This window comes from Onychostruthus taczanowskii, unplaced genomic scaffold (genome assembly GCF_017590055.1).
Source record: "Onychostruthus taczanowskii isolate IOZ18803 unplaced genomic scaffold, ASM1759005v1 scaffold310, whole genome shotgun sequence".
Classification (NCBI taxonomy): domain Eukaryota; kingdom Metazoa; phylum Chordata; class Aves; order Passeriformes; family Passeridae; genus Onychostruthus; species Onychostruthus taczanowskii.
The window spans coordinates 34,861-56,765 of NW_024500462.1; the positions used below are offsets into that span (position 1 = coordinate 34,861).

The window sequence follows — 21,905 nt, forward strand, 5'->3', positions numbered from 1 at the left end:
ACCAATCCAGGTACAGGGTCTCGGGAGAGAGGGACACCTGGAGGGGGCAATGGCCCCTAGGGGGTTCAGAGCATCCTTTGAACCTGCCAATCACTCGATACTCCCCTTGGAATTTCTGGGTTGATAGACAGTGCCCAGCGGGGGTCAGGGTGGGGGAAAGGAGAGGTGATTGACACCTGGGGAAGGAAACTTCAGGGGAGGGACCGGGGAAGCTGAGGCACACCACGACAACACAGCGCCACAGGAGAGTGCCCAAAATTGGGGGAAAGGGTGCAAAAGAGGGAAAGGATCCAAAATAGGGGGCAAGAAACCCTAAATAAGGGGGAAGTGACCCAAAAAGGGGAAAGGACACAAAACAGGGAGGAGAAGACACAAAACAGGGAGAAGGAACCCAAAAGAGGGGGAAAGGGTACAAAAGAGGGGAAAAGGTCACAAAGTGGGGGGAAAGGACCCAGAATCAGAGGAGAAAGGGTGTTGTCAGATGTCGTTGGGTATCACAGCGTGTCACAGGGTGTTGTGGCGTGTCGATGCTCCCCTTGGAATTTCTGGGTTGATAGACAGTGCCCAGCGGGGGTCAGGGTGGGGGAAAGGAGAGGTGATTGACACCTGGGGAAGGAAACTTCAGGGGAGGGACTGGGGAAGCTGAGGCACACCACGACAACACAGCGCCACAGGAGAGTGCCCAAAATTGGGGGAAAGGGTGCAAAAGAGGGAAAGGATCCAAAATAGGGGGCAAGAAACCCTAAATAAGGGGGAAGTGACCCAAAAAGGGGAAAGGACACAAAACAGGGAGGAGAAGACACAAAACAGGGAGAAGGAACCCAAAAGAGGGGGAAAGGGTACAAAAGAGGGGAAAAGGTCACAAAGTGGGGGGAAAGGACCCAGAATCAGAGGAGAAAGGGTGTTGTCAGATGTCGTTGGGTATCACAGCGTGTCACAGGGTGTTGTGGCGTGTCCCTACCTGTGCTGGGGCAGGCGCAGACACTCAGTGCCAGGACCAGCCATGGGAACATCCTGAGGGACACGGATACCTGGAGGGTCCTGGGACCTTGGGTGTCAGAACCCAGGACATCCCTCTGGATGCCCTGGATGTCTTAAAACCCTGTTAGGGGCTCAGAGACCCTGGCAGGAAGCCAAAGGACACCTGGGAATTTGATCTCAATCCATGGAGCAAATTACCAATGTTATATGAAGAATTACAAGTCACAAAAGTTTAAGTAGCACAGTAGGAGCCATCACAGGGTGAAGGGAAAAATTTTGGGGTACGGTACAGGGGGATTTGGAATTCTGTACACGAGGATCAGGGGTTCCAAGATGGAGGGATTTGGGTGTGCCCTGTCCTTCTTCTCCCTGGCATCCATGTTCAGGATGATGTTGGCACTCACAGATTGGTTTAGAGTAGAAAGTCACTGTCTAACACAGGTGATAGGTATTGGAACATAATTGCAAACATAGTTTTTAGTACACAAGATAGCACCAGCCCGAGAGGTGGGAGTGTGCCTCAGACCGACCTGCAGAACAGACCTTGGCAGGCCAGACAGAAAATGTTTTAGACAAGAAATAATAAACAACCTTGAGAACGTGAACCGAAGACTTCTCGACTCCTTCTTCGGCTGCTGGGTTGGGGAAAAGAGACTTTTAACAGAGACACACCTTGGGATCTTCCCAACCAGACCAGAGCAGAGGAGATCCTGAGACCTGGGGACTTTGGCCCCACCAGGGCCGGGGGACAGGGACATCGGGGGAGGGACAGGGACACACAGAGGGGTGACAGGGAGATACAGGAGAGATGGGGACAGCGAGTCACAGGGAGGACAGGGACACCGAGAGGGGTGACAGGGACACACAGAGGGGTGACAGGGACACACGGGGCAGGACAGGGATACACAGAGGGGTGACAGGGAGCCACGGTGGGGAATGGGGACAAACAGAGGGGATGGGACACAATGCCACCAGGACACACATCAGGGGACAATGTCACCACACCTGTGGTGACCACCAGGACACTGCTGGTGACACCCAGCATGGGGCCACGTGACTCTGCATGTTGCTGTTGTACAAGGGACAGCTCAATGAAGCGACACAGACTCTGGGTCTTCAGGAGGCAGTGCAAAGTTTATTAGAAAACCACATTCCCTTTATAGACAGCTACAATGGAATTTGACCTAACTGGTCATTAATCAACACCCCTCACACCACTGGCTAATTACAAACCGCCCTTCTTGTAAACATGTGACAAGTAACAACAGCACCAGCTGCAAAGATTAGAAATTGTTTGTAGTTCTTTCTCTGAGTGTTCTCAAAACACTGCATTGGACAGCGCTTGGCCATGGCCAAGATGAAGGTGCTGGTGGCACTGTGGTGGCACAGGTGGTGCCACTGATGCTGTCCTAGTTCATGTCCCCATCCATGTTTCCCATGTTCTCACATGTCCCCATCCATGCCATAGTTCAGCACCTTTATTTTTACCCCAGTTTCAGGGCTTTCAAAAGGATGAACAGAAACCTTCTCATTTCAAGGCCTAAACAAAATTATTTACGTTCCCTGCCAGCAGAGCATCCACGTTCTTGAATGGGTGGAAAAAACCTTTATTGGAGGGGCTTCCACCCAACTGTCTCCAAAATCAGGGGTTTTGCCCCAATCCATCCCCATTGGGCTGTGGAAGATGCCTGTGGCCCAGAGAGAATTAAAAGGATGGATTTATGATGGAGAAGATCTCCAAGGCCATTCAATGTCGCTTGATGACACCAGAAGATACAAAAAGTGAGATTTTTCTGGGCTCAGAAGTCAACAAATCTGCTCTCCACAGTGGATTTCTGGTGTTGGGATGTGGATGTGTGCAGGTGCTGATGGGGAGACACAAGGATGTGGAGCCCCCCAGGCAGGTGACTTCCCAAAAGAGATCACAGGCACCACGGATCACCGGGGGTCCAGTGAGGATCCTCCCATGGGGGATGGAGCTGGAGCAGCACATGAAACTCTTCCTGCACTCATGGCACTCGCAGGGCTTCCCTTAGTGGTAGCTCTGTTGGTGTCTGGTCAAGGCAGACCTCAGTGAGAAGCTCTTCCCACACTCAGAACACCCTCAGGGCCTCTCCCTGGTGTGGGTGTGCTGGTGGCTGCTGAGGTTGCACTGGGGCGAGCTCCCCCTCCCCGCTCACCTGCGGGTTCCGGGGGGCGATGCAGCAGGAGCCGGGGGAGCTGCGGCCGGAGCGGGCTTGAGGCTGCTTCTCCTGCCGCTTCTCCTCTTCCTTTGTCCCTCCTCTTCCTCTTATTTTTATTCTTCCTCCTTTTCTATCTCCTTCTCTCCCTCCTCCTCCTCTCCCTCCCGCTCCCTCCTCTCCCTCCGCTCCCAGCCCGGCCCGGGCGGTGCCGACACCCAAAAGCAGCTGCGCTCTGCCCTGGGGATTCCAAAGCGGCCCCGCCCAGCCGGCACTGGGAGCGATACTGGTAGCACCGGGAACGATCCTGAGAGCACGAGCAGCGATGCTGGGCGCAGCGGGATGGAACTGGGAGCGCTTTCTCTGCCAGTCCCTTTCTTACTGGGAGCGCTGGGAGGGAACTGGGAGCGAACAGCGCCCGGACGGGGCTGCAGCCGGCGGAGGGCGGGGCCAACCCGAACGGGCGGGGTTATGCAAAGATGGGAGCGATCGCGCGCTGGGATTGGCGGGCGTCTGCAGCGCGGGGTTTGCTCGGTGACGTCACGGCTGGGGGCGGGGTTTGCAGCGATGGCGGCGGCGTCCGGTGAGACGGGACAGGGAGCGGGAATGGGGACAGGGAATGGGGACAGGGAGCGGGAATGGGACTGGAAATAACAGACAGGGACCAGGACTACGGGACTGCGACACTGAATATGTACCGGGAACTGGGCTGAAAATACGAGTCAGTGATTGGGAATGGGGCCGGGATTACGGGACACGGACCGGGAACAGGAGAGGGAATATGGGAGAGGAACCTGGAATGGGACCGCGGAGGGCAATATTGGAACGGAACAGGGAATAGGGAAACAGCTACCAGAGTGAGAATATGGTATGGGCATTAGCAAGATGGGACCGGGATTGGAAATGAGACTGTGACTGGGAATAGAAAAATGGGAACAGGACAGGGAGTATGGAAATGCGAGTCTTGAAGCGGGACTGGGAATAGGACAACGGGAACAGGACAGGGAATATGGGACTGGGAATACAGGAACAGCAGCCAGACACAGAATACAGGACAGGGAATGGGATCTGGACTGGAATCAGAGCAGGCTGGAAGTGGGAGTGGGATGATACAAGAATGGGGGTGGGGGAGATCCTGGACAGGGGACAGCAGGAAGCGGGACAGTTCCAGGGCAGGGATTCCTTGATCAGTGGCCCCAGAACCTTTGCCAGGGTCTCCCAGCACAGCTGGAGCTGCTGGGCCTGGGGTGCCCAAAGCCCTGAGCAAACCCCAAGTCCTTCCCAGAAACCCTCAACTCCCTTGGACTTAGCATCCCCCTCATCCCCTGGAAGATCCCCCATGTCCCCATCCTTGTCTTAGTTCAATGTCTTTATTTTTAACCCCGGATTTGGGTGTTTGGAAAGGACAACAAGAAAGTAATAGAAAATCCAGGCCCCGGGGAGCCAGGAGGATGTGGAGCCCCCAGGCAGGTGTTTTCCCAAGAGGGATCACCGGCACCATGGTTCACTGGGGCTCTGCCCACTGGGGATCATCCAGCACGGATCCTCCCATGGGGGATGGAGCTCGAGCAGCTCACGAAGGGCTGCCCTTAGTGCTGGCTCCGTTGGTGTCTGTTCAAGGTAGAGCTACTGGTGAAGCTCTTCCCACACTGGGCACACTCGTAGGGCCTCTCCCCCGTGTGGCTCCTCTGGTGGATGATCAGTTGGGCGTTCTGGGAGAAGCTCTTCCCACACTGCCCACACTCGTAGGGCCTCTCCCCGGTGTGGGTGCGCCGGTGCCTGACGAGGTTGGAGTTGCGCTTGAAACCCTTCCCACAGTCGGAGCAGCGGAAGGGCCTCTCGTCTGTGTGAACGCGCTGGTGCTTGAGGGCATCGGATGTGGTGTGAAACCTCTTCCTGCACTGATCACACTCGTAGGGCTTCTCCCCGGTGTGGATGCGCCGGTGCTTGATGAGGGTGGAGTTCTCCCTGAAGCCCTTCCCGCAGTCGGGGCAGCAGAAGGGCCTCTCGTCTGTGTGAATGCGCTGGTGCACGATGAGAGTGGAGTTGGTCTGAAACCTCTTCTTGCATTGATCACCCTCGTAGGGCTTCTCCTTGGTGTGGCTCCTCTGGTGGACAGTCAGGCTGGAGCCGGTAATGAAACTCTTCCCACACTCCCCACACTCGTAGGGCTTCTCCTTGGTGTGGCTCCTCTGGTGGAGAATCAGGCTGAATCTCTCTCTGAACCTCTTCCCACACTGCCCACACTCATAGGGCTTCTCCCCGGTGTGGATGCGCCGGTGGGTGACGAGGCTGGAGTTCTCCTTGAAGCCCTTCCCACAGTCAGGGCAGAGGAAGGGCCTCTCGTCAGTGTGAACGCGCTGGTGGAGCAGGAGGTAGGAGCTGGTGTGAAACCTCTTCCTGCACTGATCACACTCGTAGGGCCTCTCCCCGCTGTGGATGCGCCGGTGCTTGACGAGGGTGGATTTCTCCCTGAAGCCCTTCCCGCAGTCAGGGCACTGGAAGGGCCTCTCTCCTGTGTGAATGCGTTGGTGACTGAGGAGACAGGACTTGGTCTGAAACCTCTTCTTGCATTTATCACACTCATAGGGCCTCTCCCCAGTGTGCATCCTCAGGTGGGCAATCAGATGGGAGCTCTGGCTGAAGCTCTTCCCACACTGCCCACACTCATAGGGCTTCTCCCCCGTGTGGATTCTGCAGTGCTCGACCAGGTTGGATTTCCACCTGAAGCTCTTCCCACATTTCGAGCACTTGTGGGGCTTCTCCCCACCCTGGAGCTGCTCATGGACCCCCAGCTCCGAGTTCTGGTCACCACCCCGGCCCAGGGTGGGTCTTGCCTCCTCGGATCCCCGAGATCTGCGTTTGCAGCCCCTCCTCGTGCGGGATCTCCGGGGATTTTCCTCCCCATTGGATTCCTGCGCCGTGGAGCCGCTCAAAACCCCCTCTTCCATGACCTTCTGCTGCGGGGATTTGTCCTCAATGGTCTCCATCCTCAGCTCAGTGCCTGGGGGAGGAAGGACAAGGAGAGGATGGGATTTGCCTCCGTGCCACGATGCAAACATCGCCTGCCCCGCAAAAAAACCCTCCCGGAGATCCCACCCCGATGGATTTGGGGCGAGCTCCCCCTCCCCGCTCACCTGCGGGTTCCGGGGGGCGATGCAGCTGGAGCCGGGAGAGCTGCGGCCGGAGCGGGGGAACCGCGTGGTGTTGGGGCTCCTCCTCTTCCTTCTCCTGTTCCTCTGTCCATCCTCTTCCTCCCATTCGTCCTCCGTCCCAGTCCGGCCCGGGCAAGTGCTGATACGGAGAAGCAGACGCGCTCTTGCCCTGCGGGGGTTGCAAAACTAGCGCGCCACGCGCAGCACTCCGAGTAATAGTGGAGCACTGGGAACAACAGGGAAAGCAGACGCGCTCTTGCCCTGCGGGGGTTGCAAAACTAGCGCGCCACGCGCAGCACTCGGAGTAATAGTGGAGCACTGGGAACAACAGGGAGAGTACTGGGAGAGACACTGAGAGCAAGGGGAAGGAACTGGGAGCGCTTTCCCTGCCAGTGCCGCTCTTACTGGGAGCGCTGGGAGGGAACTGGGAGCAAACAGCGCCCGGACGGGGCTGCAGCCGGCAGAGGCGGGAGAACAGACCGAAGGGCGTGATTATGCAAATAAGGGAGAGATCGCCCGCTGGGATTGGTGGGCGGGAGCAGCGCGGGATTTGGTCGGAGACGCAGGGGCCGGGGGCGCCGCAGCGATGGCGGCGGCGTCCGGTGAGAGGGGACAGGGAGCGGGAGCGGGAATATGAGAACGGGACAGTGAGTACGGAAACAGCAACGGCAGAGAGAATATGGGATGGGGATTCGTGCTCCAAAGCGTCCAGGTGAAACCCAGCAGGGGCTGTGAGCTCTGCGGCTGGGCCTCCCCTGGGCTGCTGCGGCCCAGGGCCCGGAGCCGGGAGCTGCAGCCTTGCTCCCGTCTCAAGAACAGGAGCCTCCTCCAGGCCCACGGCCCCTCCATGGCCCCAGCATGAGGGAGGGCTCTGAGCCACAGCGGCTGCTGCCAGCAGGGGCTGCTCCGGCCAGCTGGGCGCCTCTGGGAAATGCCCAAAGCCTTGTGCCCTCTGCAGCTGGCCAAGGACAGCAGCAGGCCTGAACGGTTCGTGTGGCACAGCCAGCCCGAGCTGCGGAGCCCTCAGGGCACCATGACAGAGGCACCCCTCGGGAATGGGACCAGGAATAGGGACAGGGACCAGGACAGGACCGGGAATGGGACAGGGACTGCGAATGGGACTAGGAATATGGGATGGGACTGGGAATAAGGACAGGGACTGGGGCCATGGACCGAGAATGGGGACAGGGACTAGAACTGGGAATGGGACTTAAGAGACGGGGACCAGGACTGCAAATGGGGACATGGACTGTGAATGGGTCTAGGAATATGGGACATGACTGAGAATAGGGACATGGACCGAGAATGGGGACAGGGACCGGAACTAGGAATGGGACTCGAAATAAGAGACAGTGACCAGGACTGCAAATGGGGATATGGACTGTGAATAAGGGACTGCGATTGGGACTGGAAATACAAGACAGAGACTGGGAATGGGACCAGGAATGGGGAAAATGACTGGGAATGGGACTGGGAATACAGAGAAGGACCTGGAATGGAACCGGGAATGGGAATATTGGAATGGGACACGTAATTCGAGAACTTCAACCAGATCGAGAATATGGGATGGGGATCCGGGAGATGGGATCAGGATTGGAAACGGGAATAGATGAGCGAGCCTGGGACTGGGACTCTGGGAACAGGACAGGGAATATGGGAATGCAGGACTGGGAATACGGGAACAGGACAGGGAATATGGGACTAGGAATATGGGAATGGCAGCTGGGTAGAGAGCATGGGGCAGGGAGTGAGACTGGGAATGGACTGGGATGGGTGCAGGACGAGACAAGCATGCTGACATGAGAACGGATGGTGAGCAAGTAGGGTGACAGCAGGGAACGCAGGGGCCGGGGGCGCCGCAGCGATGGCGGCGGCGTCCGGTGAGAGGGGACAGGGAGCGGGAGCGGGAATATGAGAACGGGACAGTGAGTACGGAAACAGCAACGGCAGAGAGAATATGGGATGGGGATTCGTGCTCCAAAGCGTCCAGGTGAAACCCAGCAGGGGCTGTGAGCTCTGCGGCTGGGCCTCCCCTGGGCTGCTGCGGCCCAGGGCCCGGAGCCGGGAGCTGCAGCCTTGCTCCCGTCTCAAGAACAGGAGCCTCCTCCAGGCCCACGGCCCCTCCATGGCCCCAGCATGAGGGAGGGCTCTGAGCCACAGCGGCTGCTGCCAGGAGGGGCTGCTCCGGCCAGCTGGGCGCCTCTGGGAAATGCCCAAAGCCTTGTGCTCTCTGCAGCTGGCCAAGGACAGCAGCAGGCCTGAACGGTTCGTGTGGCACAGCCAGCCCGAGCTGCGGAGCCCTCAGGGCACCATGACAGAGGCACCCCTCGGGAATGGGACAGGGAATGGGACCAGGAAATGGGAATGATTCTGGAATTATGGGATCGGGACCAGGAATGTGGGACTGCATCTGGGACAGGGATTGGGACCGAGAATGGGAACTTGGACCTGGAGTGGGACCAGGGATCTGTATATGGGAACAGGACATGTAATATGCAAACAGAAACTGGAGAGAGAATATGGGATTGGGATTAGGAAGATGCGACCGGGATCACAAATGGGAATGCAGGAATGGGAACAGGACAGCTAATACAGAAATGGAAATGTGGGACCAGCAGCAAGACCTGGAGTACAAGAACAGGATCAAGGCAGGGAGTATGGGACTGGGAATATGGGAATGGCAACCAGGCAGAGAGTTTTGGATAAGGACAGGGAATGAGATTGGAAATGGGATCCAGACTGGACCAGGAGTGGGGTGACACGGGAACGGGTGATGGACGAGCACGGTGACAGCAGGGAGAGGGTAGACTCCAGAACTGAGCTCCAAATACCTTTAAAGTTTCTGGTGCCGTGGGGATGTTTGGACTTTGCAGGACTCCAAATGTGAGTCGCAAATGCCCCTTGAGGGGATACTGGGGAGTCCCCGGAATGCGGGTTTTTTTGGGGGAGCCCGGTGGCAGCTGCCTGGAGAACTGGGATGGTGTGGGATGGGATGGGGCCTGGGAAGGGTGGGATGTGGATTGAGGTGTGGGATGAAGTCTGAGGGAGAGGGATGGGAGGGGAGGGGGCCTGGGATGAGGCAGCTGAAGGTTCAGGATAGTGAGGCCAGGGGGACCCCACTCCTTATGGGCTTTCGGGGTATCTACCACCTCTGAGGGAGTTTCAGGGTACTGCCTTGTCCTGAGGGGAGTCATGCTGGCAGCAAGGGACACATGGCTCTGGCACCTCTGGGTCCCACCTCATCCCTCCTCCTCCCCAGTGCCCCCTGGAAGTGTAATCTGGGGGGAGGTGAAGAGTGCCCAGATTGGGGCCCCCCCATGCTGTCCCAACCCTGCCCAGGCACTGCTGATGCCACTTGGCCACACTCTGCACTGGTCTGGACCAGTGCTCTCAGTGCTACGTAGGGTGAGGTTACTTTGGGGAGCCCCCCAGGGCACACCACAGCTCCTTTGGGGCTGTTGGCACCCCTCAGCGCTAGGGATTGGGAGAGTGGGGACAGCTGGGGCCATACTGGTGGCACTGGTGGTGAGCTCCCCCAGCTGAGGGGTAATGGGTGAGACAGGGGGAGGGTTTGGGACCCCAAATTGAGTGAAAAGCAGAGTGGGACTCCCAGACTGACCAGGAGGGGCCTGGAACCCCCAAAACACAGCATGGAGAAGGGGGTTGGGGATTGAGGGGATGATGGGGAAGGGGTGGAACAGTGGAGGAAGAGAGGGGTATGGGACACCCAAATTGAGTTGGGAGGTGTCTGTGGATTGAGGGAACACTGAGAAAGGAGAGGAGAGGGGAGGGAAGAATGCAGCTGGGACAGAAGAAGGGCGGCTCCATGGGGGTCCAGCCATGTCCCCCAGCACTTGACCCTTGGAGTGATTTTCTGGAGCTCTAAGAAGAGGTGGAGATGGATCTCCACTGGGAGGGGGGTCCCCAAGCCCCCTGGCCATCCCTGGGGGCTGATCAGGGGGCTCCCCCCACCCAGCAGCTGGTGATGTGGCAGCCATGTGGCAGAGGGGGATGGGAGCAGGGGGGGCTGGGGTGGGAGTGGAAGAGAAGTGGGAGGAAGAGAAGGGAGAGAGGAGGAGCAGGAGCTGGAGAACCACAAGGTTCCACCACCCACCCTCTGTGTCTGCAGCACCCCCAGCCCTGGTAGCATTTCCCCCCTGCACCTCAGCCCACAAGTGAATGGGGAGGGGGAGCTCACCCCAAATTTATCAGGGGTCACCAGGAGCTGTGTTTATTTTGGAGGGGTGTTTGGAGCTTGCAGATTCTGGAATTGAGCCCCAAGTATGTTTGGTCATTCTTGGGAGGGATATTTTGGGCCAAAGGGGACATCTGGATTTTGCAGGTGAGGAGGAAATCGCTGCCCCTTTCCACCCTCTCTCCTGCTCCATCTCCCAGCCCAGCATGGCTCCTGGCTGCAGGACAATCTCACTGGCGATGCCGTCCTGCTGGGGACACACTGGGGGCATCTCCTTGCCTTTCCCTCTGGCATGGAGGCAAATCCTATCCTGTCCTTGTCATTCCTCCCCCAGACAAGGAGCTGAGGCCAGAGACCAGGGAGGACAAATCCCCGCAGCAGAACCTCATGGAAGAGGCTGTTCTGAGCAGTTCCACAGCACAGGAATCCAATGGGGATGAAAAGCCCTGGAGATGCCACACGAGGAGGGGCTGCAAACACAGCCCAGGGTGTTCTGAGGAAGAAAGACCCACCCTGGGTCAGGAAGGTAGCTGGAGATCCAGCCAGAGGTCCAACCTGGTGGTTCATGAGCAGCATCAAAGCAGGGAGAAGCCCTACAAATGTGGTGAATGTAGGAGGAGCTGCAGAGACAGCTCCGAACTGATCGTCCACCAGAGGGTCCACAATGGGGAGAGGCCTTACGAGTGCTTGGAATGTGGGAAGAGCTTCAGCCAGAGGTCCAGCCTGACTGCCCACCAGAGGTTGCACACTGGGGAGAAGCCCTACGAGTGTGGGGAATGTGGGAAGAGCTTCAGACAGAGCTCCCACCTGATCCGCCATCAGCGGATCCACACTGGGGAGAGGCCCTATGAGTGTCCTGATTGTGAGAAGAGGTTTCATACCAGCTCCAATCTCCTTCTGCACCAGCGTACGCACACGGAGGAGAGGCCCTTCCGCTGCCCAAACTGTGGAAAGGGCTTCAACCTCAACTCCACCCTTGTCAGGCACCGGCGCATCCACACCAGGGAGAGGCCCTACGAGTGTCCCCAGTGTAAGAAGAGGTTTCAGAGCAGCTCAGATCTTGTCAGGCACTGGCGCATCCATGCTGGTGACAGGCCCTATGAATGTCCCCAGTGTGGGAAGAGCTTCACCCAGAGCTCCAACTTTACCAGACACCAACGAAGGCACCAGTAAGGGAAGCCCTGCCAGTGCCCCAAGTGCAGGAAGAGCTACATCTGTGTTTCCAACTTCATCCTTGGTCAGAGGACCCACATTCCCTGTGATCCACATTGGGAAGACAGCTGTCCCTTTCCCCACCCCTGCCAGTGATGTGAGGTGGGATGGAAGAATATGAGTGTCTGGCCATGCGCCCATGATTATATTCGATCCCACCTCAAGTCATTGCTTGGAACAGGGAAAGGGACTCTCTCTCCTGAGGAGAAGGGTGTCTTTTCTATTCAGGAGAAAATATGTAGTCAGGAAGAGCTAGTAGGTGCTGTTGCAGTTTTCCCTGTAAATAAATTCTTTTTCTTATCCTTTCTGTTATCAATATTGTTGCTGTTCCTGTTTGTTCCTTATCCCGTTGCTGTTCCCAGTAACTTATTCCAGCCCGGGATCTTTGCCTTTTGTGCTTTCCATGGGAGGTGGGAGGGCAGTGAGCGGCAGTGCAATTTTAACAGGAGCAGGAAATTGGGGAAATCCCATTCCTGAACCCTGGCCCATGGAAACTGAGCATCCCAGCTGGTCCCAGCCCTGGTGGCCGTGGCAACAGCCTTGGGAGTGGGTCCCTGGCTGGGGCTGTGGGAACCTCTTCCCTCTGGTGCCCAGGGACAGGACTGGAGGGAACGGCTGCAGCTGAGTCGGGCCAGGCTCAGGCTGGATCTCAGGACTGGGAATGGTTGCCATGGAAACTGACCACAGCAATGTGTCCTGCTGATGGTTACCATGGAAACTGACCACAGCAATGTGTCCTGCTGATGGTTGCCATGGAAACTGACCATAGGAATGTGTCCTGCTGATGGTTGCCATGGAAACTGACCATAGGAATGGGGCCTGGTGATGGTTGCTTGCTAAGGAGCCAATTTGACACAAGCACTCAGAGGGCTTCCATGGGGACATTCCAAGAGTCTCCAAGATGTTCAAGAGCTGGAAAGTCACAGGTTATATAGGCACAAAAAATGTACGATTCAGGTTATCTAGGTATATTTATATTGATATATAAAAAGTCATAACTTTGGTTCTACTGATATCAGGTTATATAGATATATCAGGTTATCCTGACGTCTTATAACTCAAGCTCTATCAGCACCTTGTAACTTTGATCTAAGTTCTGTCAGCATCAGGGCTCTTCCCAAAGGCCTGGAGGTGTTGGAGCAGGGACTGCAGAGATGGATGAGGAATCCCAAGAGTGGGATTTTGGGGATAGGATCCATGAGGATGGGAATGTCCCGCTCCCTTGGCGGGGCAAGGTTACACCTGAGCCAGGTGTGCAGGGCAGGGCCTTGCCCTGACCCCAAGCTCTGTCCCAGCTGCAGGATCTGCTTCCCATCGGCTCTTCCTGCTGCGGCCCCGAGCCCAGCTTGATGCTGCACAAAGGGGCTGGGCCGGGGTCACACCCCTGTGGGGGCTGTGCACCTCCTCTGCCCCCTCCCCAAATTCCCTCCCAGGGAGAGCAAAAGCTGAGTCAGGCACCCTGTGGGGAGGGAAAAGGGGTGACACCAGGATAGGAGTGTAATATATAATTTAAGTAATTCATGCTTGTATGAAATATGATGAAAATATATGTCGTAATGTTTTAAAAGAGATATCCCAAAAAGCTCTGTAAGATCCACAAGCTGGAGGTGAGGGATTGCTTCATACAGGGGGACTGTGGCATGCCACTGTGAAATCGCAAAGGGCAGCAAGGAACAGTCTAATTTACAATCGAAAAATCTCGCGAGGAGATGGATCATTACTCAAGGAACACCTGGTCATCAGCACTCAACAAGTACCCAGATCAACATAACCAGAGCTATCACGAACTTGCATCCAAATACCCAGTTCTCATAACCCTCCCATCAGAATTCATGGCTCGCCGAGAACCACATTGTCCAGCCCAACTCGAAGAAAGGAAACAACATGAATACGTTTTAAAAATGAAAAGAACAAGAGAGACTCTGCCTCGGGCCAGAAAAACAGTATAAAAACAGACCACACCAGACTGCATTTGTGAACATTTGGGGTCTGATGTGAAAGAGGTTGGATCATGGTTCACCCAGTCCAAATCCAGGGTCGATGCTGTCCCTTTGATTGTGGCTGTCGAGACTGTATATTGGTGGCGCAATAAATTCTATTTTTTGATTTTTATTAAAATTGGCTTTATTGATTTTTACCTATAACAATTCTGGTGACCCAGACGTGATCTGATTTTGGGGTTCAGGGGGACCCCCCTCCTCCAATCAGGAGGTGCCCCTCTGATTTCAGCGGCCTGACAATGTTGGGAAACCCTGTAGGACCAATCAGACAAATGAACTTAAACAAGCCAAAAGCCACAATCAGGAAAGGGATAAAAACGGGCCCAAGATAGCTGTCGGGTAATTCGGAGAAGGATCTCCGAGGCGTCAGCAAAATTTTTCATTCATAAAAGTCTACGTGAACGAAGAATCCACACGGGAAAAAGAGCCGTAAGTATCGTGTGGTTGAGTGAGGCGTGGTTGAGCGTGTGTGTGAGATGTGATACTATCACAAAGCGAATGTGGACCCCAAGATCACAGTTCCCCTATCCCAGGAGGGAAGGGATCGGTCAAGGGGGAAGTGGAGGAACTCATTTCATGCACAAAGCTGGTAACTCTGGGTGGGGGAGTTCAGGGTTTTGATCATGGGTAGGACCAGAAAGGGAGGGTACATTCCCAGGCGTTTGGGAGCTGGAAAACCTTTTTGGTCCAGGACTTCCGTAAGTCCAGGTAAGAGAGTCAGAAAACCCACAGATCGGTTCACTGTGAGGCTAGTAGGCTGATAATACTAAAAATGGGATTAAAAACAGGTATGGTACCAATTAGGAAATTTATTTTGTTTCGAAACACGACACAAGAACACAGTAAGGAAATTCTAAAGGAGTTAGGCTCAAGAAAGATGTGGCAGAAAAAGAGTAAGATGCATGAAAAAAATCCAGGGAAAAACTAAAAAGGAACAGGAAAACAGTTTACCTGAATTCCGAGAAATAGTCCACTGGGGTGGATGTTAGAACACTGGGAGGATTGCCCCGAGAGACAGATGAGGTCTAAGGAACGCATGAAACGTTACTGCATAGAGGTATGGGGAGGAAAAGAGATAAAAAGACATCTAACGTGGTTGATTTTTGGCACCTTCGAAGGATGGACTTGCCAAGCTCTGCACGATTACACGTACGATGAACACTTACCAGAAAGTGAGGAAATTATCTATGCCAGACTATGGAAATACGCTAGTATGGGACTATTCCCGGTGAAAACTTGCAGGAGTGCCGCGATACAAGGCGAGGCATGAGAAGCCTTAGATAACCTCCCGCCTCCATATCCTCCACAAGCTTCGGCCCCATTGCCCGTACCCACGGGTCCTTCGCACCCGCCCACACCGGCACAGGCACCTCTGCTCCCAGTCCAGCAGCTGGAAGCCCTGTTCCCGCAGGGACAGGCTTTGGCTCCCCAGTATCCACAAAATAATTTGCAGACCCCACCCCAACTGCCACCAGCTGAGAGCAGCAGGCTTCTCACACTAGGGAAACTGGTTCTCTTCCGGCCAGCTGAACACTGCGCAAGAAAAAGAGGGTGGTTAATGATGATAGTGAGAACGTGGAAGACCAACAGAATCTCTTTCCCTTAAGGGAAGTACCCACCGCCCTGGGAATAATTGGATACGTGAACATGCTGATTAATACTAGGGTCGTAAGGGCTTTCAAGAAAGAGATGGGGAGTTTGATGGATGACCCAATAGGGGTGGCAGAACGATTGGATGAATTTCTGGGGATAAGTGTGTACACTTACGATGATATAAACGCAATACTAAGGTCATTGTTTAACCCTGAGGAGAGGGACATGATAAGACAGGCAGAAATTCGGGACTGGGATCACTGAAACCCTCAAGGGACACAGGGGGATCAGAAGTGGCCAGATCAGAGGCCATCATGGAATGCACAGAATGAGGAGGACCAGGCAAAAATGATAGAACTAAGAAACATGGTAATACGAGGTATAGGAAAAGTGGTGCCAAAAGGACAGAATATCAGTAAGGTGTTCGGGGAGTGCCAGAAGAAAGACGAGACACCCACGGAGTGGCTGGAGAGACTAAGGAAAGGACTTAGAATGTACTCGGGAACAGATCTGGGCTCCCCAGTTGGGGAGGTCTTGCTAAAGACACAATTTGTCACAAGATCATGGGAGGACATATGGAGAAAACTAGAGAAAATAGAAGGCTGGTAAGAAAAAGGGTTGCAGGAGTTACTAAGGGAAGCCCAAAGGGTTTATATGAGAAGAGACGAGGAACAGCAAAAAACACAGGCAAAGGTACTGGTAGCCACAGTCAGGGAAGTCCAAAAGCAAGAACGGACTCAAGAATCTGCAAAGCTGACACAGAGTCATCTGCCTCAGAGGAAGCCAAACCTTCCTCAGAGAAGGCACTCAAACAGTAACAAATACAATCCAGAGTGTTTTTATTGCAAGCAGAGAGGGCACCTTTGGAGGGAAGGCAAGAAAAGGATAGAGGATGAGAAAATTTTTCAGAAATATTAGAGATGTCAGGGGCTCTTTAATTTAGGATCCAGAACATCCAATGAGCCCTTGATAAAACTAAAAATAGGACACTGAAAGCAGGAATTAATGTTTCTAGTAGATTCAGGAGCAGAGCACTGTTCAGTGGCTGCCACCAGGATGCATAACCAGCAAAGATACCATGATGGTGATTGGGGCAAAGGGGGAACCCTTTAAGGTACCCGTGATAAAGGATGTTGAAATAGAATCAGAAACAAAGTTTTGCTTAGGGAATATGTTACTGGTGGAGGAGGCAGATTATAATTTACTAGGAAGGGATCTAATGGCAGCCCTGGAGATAAGCATAATTGCACAAGAATCTCAACTCATGGTAAGTGTATATAGACTGACTGCTGAAGATGAAAGCAAAATAAATTCTAAGGTTTGGCATACACAAGGGGAAGCCAGGAGGTTAGATATGGAGCCGATTCACATCGAAATTGAAATACTAGAGGAACCAATCAGGATTAGACAATACCCTATACCTATGGAAGGTAGAAAAGGACTGAAACCAGTAACAGAGGAATTAATCAGGAAGGGAACCCTAGGACCGTGCATGTCAAGATATAATACTCCTATCCTGGCAGTACGGAAAACAGACGGAAGCTACAGATTAGTGCAGGATTTGAGCGCGGTGAATGGGAGAACAAAGACGTTATTCCCTACAGGTTCCAATCCGTATACTCTGCTGAATAATATTTCCCCCAAGGACACATGGTATAGTGTAATAGATTTGAAAGATGCCTTTTGGACCTGTCCTTTGGGGGAAGAAAGTCGGGATTACTTTGCATTTCAATGGGAGGATCCGGAGACGAATAGAAAGCAACAGCTTAGATGGACATCTTTGCCCCAGGGGTTCGTAGATTCACCAAACCTATTTGGGCCGGGTCTTGAGCAATTACTAAGCCAATCTGTGTTGCCAGGGTGGACCAAGCTATTGCAGTATGTAGATAACTTACAGATAGCCAGTCCCAAGGAAGAGGATGTAAGAGCCAGTAAAATATCACTACTAAATTTCTTGGGAGACAAGTGATTGAAGGTCTCGAAATCCAAACTACAATTTACTGAACCTGAGGTAAAGTATCTGAAATATTGGTTATCAAAAGGGAAAAAGAAATTAGACCCTGAAAAAGTGGCAGGAATCATTGCTTTACCCTCCCCATGGACGAAGAGAGAAATCAGACAATTATTGGAACTTTTAGGGTAGTGTAGATAATGGATAGGATATAGCAAAAAGGTGAAGCTCCTCTATGAGAAATTGACTGCTGACAAGGTAAAATGGGCAGAGCTAGATGAGGAGAAATTCAAGGAGCTAAAAGATACATTGATGGCACTTCCGGTGTTGAGTCTGCCTGACGTAAAAAGGCAATTTCAGTTATTCATGGGTGTGAGCAGCCATCCTGCCCATGGAGTACTGACACAAGATTGGGCAGGGGATAAGAAAATAGTAGGTTATGTATCAAAGCTTCTGGATCCGGTAAGCAGGGGGTGGCCCACTTGTTTGGAGTAGGCTAAAAAGGTAACCTTTGGGGCTCCACTAGTATACACTTCTCATAGTGTGAGAAATATATTACAGCAAAAGGCAAAAAAATGGCTCACTGATGCCAGGCTTCTGAAATATGAAGCCATATTAATCCATTCCTGCGATCTCGAGCTTAGAACAACTACTGTGTTAAACCCAGCACAATTCTTGTTTGGGGAGGCCTCAGGGGAACCAACGCATGACTGTGTTGAGGTGGTGAAATTGCAGACCAAAATAAGACCTGACTTAGTAGAGGAGGAATTGAACAAAGGAGAGAAATGGTTTGTGGACGGTTCAGCCAGGGTCATAGAGGGGAAAAGGAAATAAGAATACACTGTAGTGGACAGGAAAACAGGGGAAGTAATAGAATCAGGACCCCTGAGTGCAGGTTGGTCAGCGCAAGCATGTGAATTATACCCAGTATTAAGAGCCCTATGTAAACTAAAAGGAAGGAAAGGAACAATTTTTACAGATTCAAAATACGCATTTGGGGTAGTCCATACTTCTGGAAAAATTTGGGAAGAAAGAGGACTAATCAATACCAAGGGACGAGGGCTAGTGCATGGAGAATTAATAAAACAAATCTTAGAAGCCATCAGGGAGCCAGGGGCAATTTCAATAGTCCATGTAAAAGGGCACCTCAGCCAGACCTGAGGGAATAATCCAGCGGACAAAGAAGCGAAAAGTGTGGCTCTTTTAAAGATAAGTACCCCAGAGATCAAAGAAAGTGAAGCCCAGGAATATCCCCCGTATCATTCCCCAGAGAAATTGAAGAATACGAGAAAATAGGGGGAAGACTGGAAGAACGTAAGTGAAAACTGCCAGAGAGGTTTCTAAAGACTATACTAGGAGAATTTTGAAAAGACTACACCATTGGGGTGCTCAAGCTCTTGTCGAACGGTTCTTAAAATTTTTTGGGTGTAAGGATATTAACGAATTAGCCAAGCAAGAAGCACAGGGATGTATGGTCTGCCAGAAAGTTAATCGAGCCAGGACACGGCAGGTAGATTTAGGAAGTTGTGCTATAGCATACTGTCCTTTTGAGAAGATTCAGGTGGACTTTACTGAACTAAGATAGGAAGACAAAAATTTATATTGGTGATAGTAGATAAAATGACTCACTGCCTAAGATAGGAAGACAAAAATTTATATTGGTGATAGTAGATAAAATGACTCAGTGGGTGGAGGCATTTCCAAGCTCTAGGACTACGGCTCAGGCAGTGTTGAGGTTTTTGCTAGAAGAAATCATACCCCAATATGGATTAGTAAAATATCTCAGATCAAGGGACTCATTTTACTTCTAACGTCATTAAGCAACTGGCAGGAGCACTAGGGATCAGGTGGGAGTACCATACTCCGTGGCACTCACAGAGTTCAGGACAGGTTGAAAGGATGAACCAAACTCTGAAGGCTCAATTATCAACACTGATGCTGGAAACCAAGACGTCCTGGTTAAAGTGCCTTCCCTTAGCTTTGTTAAACATCAGGACCATGCCTCACCCAGAAACGGGACTGTCACGGTTTGAGATGTTATATGGGATGCCATATGAGCATGGGATGCCAGTAGGACGCCCAAGAACAGAGGACGGACAACTACAACCATACCTTATAGAGATAAGTAAGAATTTACAGGAATTACGAAAGCAGGCTGTAATAACACAGGGGACCCCTTGAGGTTCACCATACATAAAATACAGCCAGGGGATCGAGTGCTCATAAAGACACGGAGAGAGGTCCCACTCTGTCCTCACTGGAAGGTTTTTTCTTGTTCTCCTGACCACAGACACCAATGTCCAGACAACGGAGAAAGCCTGGACACACGCGTCCCAAGTGAAAAAAATTGCACACTGGGAGAAGACGCCTGAGTGGAAAGTTACCTCTCCCCCTAGAGACCTAAAGATAACCTTATGTTGGCCAAGTAAATAACCAAACGAGATCAGATAAGTTGAACAAATCATGGGTGTGGATGTTATCCATTTTTACATTTTAAGTGTGAATATTGTAACAAGGTGTGGGTCGTACATTGTAAAAGGGGGTGTTGGCCAAAGAGCTTGTGTGATAAGTGCCTAGAGGACAAAATATACCTAACTAACCGTGTCTCAGAGCTCACTACTTTTGGGGTATAATAGAATTAGATTCCTATGAGTGGTTTCACCTATTTCAAAACAGGGTGTGAAGAAAATTAAACTCCAGAGCTCAAATTATAACAGTTGAATGCCGGAGATTAAACAAAGTACCTTGCAGTGCAGATGCCATTAAACTTTCAAGGTGGGGCACCCTTAAGAGGAGGTATGCAGCTCGGTCCAGGACCCTGGAAGAATATTCTTGCTGCTGAGAAAATAGCTTACCTTGCTGCTGGTAGCAGCCCAGTGGGCACAGGCAAAGGCAGAAGAAAATGCAATGAATCAGAGCGTTGCATAGATATTGACAATTATGGGGAAGCCATCCAAAGTCTAGCAGCAGAAATCAAGAGGGCAGCACATGTACCAGTTCAAAAATGGAATTCCATTCTCCAAGCATCCTGGTGGGATCATCTGTTCCAAAGAGCTTGGTGGAAGAAAGTAGTATTCTTTATACTGTGTTCAGTAGCAGAGGTTATATTCCTGTCCTGTTTAATACCATGTTTTATTAGACTAATACACTCAGTTGTGCAAAGTATGCAAGTAGCAGCCATGTCCACAGATCCAAAATGTGCTACAGGAAAAGTAAGTCAAGTGTCTAAAATAATGAAATTAGAAAAAAAAAAAACATAAAGCAGCTGAGGCCCTGACCAAGTTTAAAGAACAAGAGAAGGGAGACAGGGCTGTCTGCAAGGTATATCAAGAAATACCTCATGAAGAATGAGAAAGAGATAGAGAGGCTGAAGAGGATTAGAAAAGTCACTGTATTTCTCAAAGAAGAGAAAAAAAAAGAGGAAAAAAAGGGAAAAGTTAACACATGTAGAAGTAGTTATATAAGCTAAGGGAAAAGTTCACAAATGAATTAAAGGTTTTATGTTATAATGCTTAAAGAATTAAAACACAAATTAATATGTTTATATAGAAGGTGGGGGATTGTAATATGTGATTTAGGTAATTCGTGCTTATGTAGAATATGATAAGAATGTATGTTATAATGTTTGAAAAAAATATTCAAAAGCATTGTCAAATCCACACGTGGGAGCAGAGAGATTGCCTCATACAGGGAGACTGCAGCACTCCATTGCAAAACTACAGACGGCGGTGAGGAAAGGTCTGATTTACAATCAAAAAAGCCTAGCTCTAGAGGAGATGGATCCTTACTCAAAAGACACCTGGGCGATAAAACGCCTGACAAGTGCCAAGGTCAAGATAGCCAGAGCTATTGGAGAACTTGAATCCAAATGCCGGGTTTCCAACTCTACATCAGCATTCATACCTTGCTGAGAAATACATTGTCTATCGGAGTTCGCTGTTATTTGTCTCTGCCCTGATACCGGAAAAGTGGTTCTGAGTGGCCGCACCTTCGAAGGACGAGTCCGGACTCTCAGGTTTTTCGGTCTTCAATCTTGTTTATTAATTCTCATCTACAATATTTTCTCTCTGCCCAGCCGAGGTCTGTTCAGCAGGACAGCCGAATGCACTCTCCCTGCCTCTCGGGCTGGTGTTATCTTTTATACTAAAAACTACGTATACTATGTTTGCAATTATGTTCCAATACCTATCACCTGTGTTAGACAGTGACTTTCTACTCTAAACCAATCTGTGAGTGCCATCATCTTCCTGAACATGGATGCCAGGGAGAAGAAAGAAGGACAGTGCACACCCAAATCTCTCCATCTTGGAACCCCTGACCCTCGTGTACAGAATTCCAAACCCCCCTGTACAAGGTCCAAAACCCCCCTGTACAGTGCTCCAAAATTTTTTCCTTCACCCTGTGATTGCTACTGCTATGCTACTTAAACTTTTGAGACCTGTAATTCTTCATACAAAGTTGGTAATTTGCTCCATGGGTTAAGATCAAATTTCCAGGTGTCTTTGGCTTCCTATCAGGGTCTCTGAGCCCCTGCCAGGGCTTTGAGACATCCAGGGCATCCAGAGAGATGTCCTGGGTTCCAACAATTGTCCAGCCCAAGAAGGAGAAAGGAAACAACATTAATGTATTTAACTATGA

At 51.8% G+C, this 21,905-nt stretch overlaps 2 pseudogenes; one reads left to right on the forward strand and one right to left on the reverse strand.

The window, feature by feature from the left end:
- Positions 1–4,522: 4,522 nt before the first annotated feature.
- The window catches only part of LOC121338691, an 87,135-nt pseudogene continuing 69,752 nt past the window's right edge, over positions 4,523–21,905 (reverse strand).
- The window catches only part of LOC121338688, a 48,819-nt pseudogene continuing 33,780 nt past the window's right edge, over positions 6,867–21,905 (forward strand).